General features: G+C 35.2%; 1 pseudogene; it reads right to left on the reverse strand.

Annotated features, from left to right (window-relative positions):
- Positions 1 to 302: 302 nt before the first annotated feature.
- Positions 303 to 1,325, reverse strand: LOC130648601 (uncharacterized; annotated as a pseudogene).
- Positions 1,326 to 4,450: the final 3,125 nt, after the last annotated feature.

Genomic DNA, 4,450 nt, shown 5'->3' on the forward strand with positions numbered 1-4,450 from the left:
GGTGACTCAGCTAGACATTTTGGGTACTTTGGTTCAGGAATGTGAGTCGAAACACTTGTACCCTTTACAGAAGTCCTGTCCTACTCTCTCTGTCTGTTTGTTTGTTCAATTTTTGTGCCAATTACCTCTTGGAAAAAGGAAGAATTGTGTTCCTTTATATGAGCATATTCTTTAGAGGAGCAAAACCTCTAGAATTTAAATTTTAAGACTTTTTCTGGTCGAGTTTATCATTGTGCGTGCACTTTGTAATTTTCATTCTTTTCAATATCACTTGGAAATAAATAACTATTAAGTAGTTTAAAAGATAATGCTTGATTTACATAAAATAAAATACAATACCGCCGCCGTGAGCATTTCTGTCTTTTCTTAATATAACATAGTCCTTCATATAAAATTGGGCATCGGTAAAAGAAACATTGATTTTTGCTTCAGTTAGCAGTAAGACATCTACATTTTCTTCAAACATATGGACAATGGCTTCAAATTTATTTCGTAGCGAATTAATATTCAAATGACCAATTATTATGTTATTCAATTTTTTTTGTCGTAAAATTTTCACGTAATTAGATAAGTTACACGAACCCGTGCCATTACTTATTGAAAGATTTTTTATGTCGCAAAGAAGTCAATCTTCTATAACTTGTTGAAAATTTTGTGACAGTAATAACTTTCCTTTTATGTTCAAGTGCAGTCGACTGCGGTTCAAATGTTCTTTAGGGTTAATATTGCTATTGTCAATGAAACCGATATTTCTTTCATTACATAAGTTTTGCAAGCGGTTGTTTACAATTAACACTTTCTCATTTGCGCTACTATCATAACTGCGTACCAAATCTGATATAATCGCATTGTTCTTATCTGTATTTAGATCAAGGGCTAAGTTTAAAATGTTGTTTGCGATCTCATGTGGCTCTGATTTATGTACGTCATTTGTACCACAGTGTAGAATTATATTGTCAGGGGACGTCTGCAGTAGAAATCATATAACTTTTCATACATTTTGTCGTCGCTCCAGAAAACGACTTGACAACAACTTTATGTTCAGCTGATGTAAGTTTCCAACCCTTCACTTCCTTTATCAAAGAGTCTCCAATAATTTGCGTTACTTTCTTTTGATCTTTGTTGCGTTGTGTTTTTCGCTGAGTAATGTTGAGACTTTGTTGAACTTCCCTTGGATCACTAATAGATTCATCAATAACTGAATGAGCAATTTGATTATCGTGAGTAAATGATGATGATTCTTTATTACTGCGACTCGGCTTCACAGGTTCCTTAGGTAAATTAAAATTTTCATCAAGTCTGTTATTATCTTGTGAAATTATGGTAGCCGTAAAATATTTATTAGATTATTTTTATTTCTGATTTCCTCTTCCAAAAACGAAATGCGGTCTTCTAGAACATTTATCAGTTTAATATTGACCCTGTCTGGAGAGTCTAATACTCGAGGCGAAGATTCAAGTGCGTCCGCTACCAGAGTATGCACATCGTCTTTAATTCGTCTAATAACTTTAGAATATATTCTATCGATAAACGATTCATCACTTTCTTTATTCTTCCCATTGGCTATTGTTGAGGTATCTTTGTAAACATAAAGGATTATTTAGAAATCCTTCATGACTTTGTTCAAATTCCATAATTTTAAACCTTCAACTTCAACTTCCCAGTTGTTGCTTCATTACTTCCAATGTGTAAGACTAGTTCCATCATTACAGCTTGCTGTTTTGTTATCTCACAATCAAGGTCAAATGCCAACCAGATATACTCCAAATGCTGTTTATATCTACTAGCGTTTACATCACCTTTGTTTTCGGCCACCACATACGATTAATGCCAGCACAAAAACCATTAAACAGTGGCTTGCTAAATTTAGGCAACGCTTCTTGCATCAAATCAGGATGAACATCAACAAAAAACATAAGTAAAATCCAAATTGACATCGACACAGCAATCTGAAATTATCCGCCGTGCCTTTTATCGACCAAAAGCACATTCAATTTGATTTCCTGCATTGCGTAAATTGTGATTAAACATAACCTCTTTGGCATTATTGCAGGTGAAAATTGCTATTATTATTACATTAGAAAGTATTGTATATGCCGGGTCTCCAGTTAAAAATGACGGCGCAGGTGTGTAACCAGGTACCAACTCTTGCTAACATAATGGGTAACAGTCGCTGACAAATCTCTTTGCAACTGAACTGTTTGCGAAAATCGGTGCATGGTGTACACTACCAGGCCATTTATTTTAAACCTCCATAAAGTAGCTTTTCTCCTTACCTATCGCATGCTTTATTACAGAAGTAGTCTTTTTTTTTTGTGGATCGTTTAAAGGATATACGTGTCCCATTGGGAAAGCTAAATTTACTTTCAACTAACATTGCAGCATGTTTCATTTCTTCTTTGGTACATGGAAATCAAATCAATTCAGGGCTAAGAATGTCATTAATTGCACCATAAACTGTTCGCAATGATTTTGACAAAGTAGCAAAAAAGACACCAAAAGAGTTACTTGTCATTTTTAAAGATCCTTGGTCCTTTAGGTAATATGATTATAAGATAACAAGACAGTAAGCTGTGATGATGAAACTGGTCTAATGACCCTTCCAGTTAAAATTGTAGAGGTTACACCCTATAAAGATCAAAACGCAGTACAAGATCTCCTTTTTTGCAAGGATAGTCTCCAGATTCAAGGTAATTGAATTAAACAACACCATCTACACAATACCATAGGTACAAACAACAGCTACACAAAAACAAACAACATATAAACAGAAGACAAACATTACGCAACATTGCAACAAAGAATTTACTATAAATAAATAAGTAAGAGCAGACAATCACCCATGCGCCAGGACTTGTGAATCTGGCAGTAGCTTTTCACGTGCTACGGGATCCCAAGTTGTCGCTTCTTACTAGCCGTTCGTGTTGGAACATCCGTTTGCGTCGGACCAGCTGTGGGTCAGGACCAGTCTGAAGTCAGTGGGGCAATCTTTGTGCATGCAATGTCACAGAAACAAAAACGATAAAAAGAAAACCCCTTATATAGCTTCTTCCTAATATCAGGTATAGCAGGATCGTTAACCCTGTAAACTAAGTGGGCCAACTTAGCCTCCCTACAGAACTGGGGTTATAATCAATATGTTAGAAATCTGTTAAGAAATACGTAAAACTTACTGATCAAAATAAGAAATAAATGTGTACAAACCGTTAAAACCATTAACCCGTTATCATAGAAAAATAGGAGAACACAGTGTAAAATTATCAAATGTAGTATTCTAGACTTAAACTTAACACAAACCCTGCCACTATTTGTTGACTTGTGTGGACACTACCCCCAACGTTTCATAGGTACTAGTGGAGCGCTACCAACCACTACAACATGAATTCTTTGAATACCAAGACTAATCCATAAATACCATGTATATGTTGATAAAGATCAAAATCAAAACAACAAGGTATTGATAAACATTACCATGTATTGACACTGCCATTGGTAATACACTTATGTAGAGCGCTACCAACTACATATCCTACAAACTAACGGAGAGCCACCAGCTGTTCCAATCATAAAATCAATACCGTGACATGCAGTTCAAGCCACCAACCAAGGGAAATAAATTTATTTGTTTTTACGTTTTACTATTTTTTATTTGTTTTAATTTTTATTATGACTACTACGTGACCAATCCAACAAAGAACACCAGCAGTTCTGAACCCTTTCACTGAACTAACTGGTGCACTAAGAATTTAAACGGATTCACCTTAACTAAGGTCCCTTTCGGATCATCAGCGGTGAATCAACTTCCCTCTCAAGTGACTTAACCTGGTAGTCATAACAAAAGTGTTTACTATTTTTATTTTTTTAATCACTCTGCAATAAAATTTCGCAGAAACGTTTAGAATTTTCCGCAAATCTGTGAAGAACACCATGTCGTCAGTAGATGTTTCCCTAAGTTTTTTGTAACATGGCCATCTTAGCACCTTGCTTACTCGCCCTTGGTTAAAGCTCTGTTCATCTTTTCAAATGTGTTGTCCTTTTTGTTTTTTTATATTTTTTTAATTAATTCCTTGTAAAAAGGGAGAATTGTGCTTTTAGAGGCATTTTCTCTAGAGGAGTACAACCTCTAGCTTATTTCCAAAGACCTAACATGTTGAGTTCGTCATTGCGGTGGCACCACCTCTTTGTAAATTATTTTCTCTCTAGCTAAAACATTGTTTGATGATCTTACAAAGTCTGCCATGTTTGAAGTTGTGCGACCGATTCAAAGTACTTCAGCACCAATTGAGGAGTAAAATATCTTTGATGGCATCTTACCACTTTTATGAGGCATCCTTACTATTGAAAATGGAAAGTCATCTCTTTTATCAAATAGACACAATGAAAATTCATATTGGTTAGGGTAATGTCTAGATCTAGGAATGATGCCTTGACACCACCATGCTCCTTTTTT

This window comes from Hydractinia symbiolongicarpus, chromosome 7 (assembly GCF_029227915.1).
Source record: "Hydractinia symbiolongicarpus strain clone_291-10 chromosome 7, HSymV2.1, whole genome shotgun sequence".
NCBI classification, from domain to species: domain Eukaryota; kingdom Metazoa; phylum Cnidaria; class Hydrozoa; order Anthoathecata; family Hydractiniidae; genus Hydractinia; species Hydractinia symbiolongicarpus.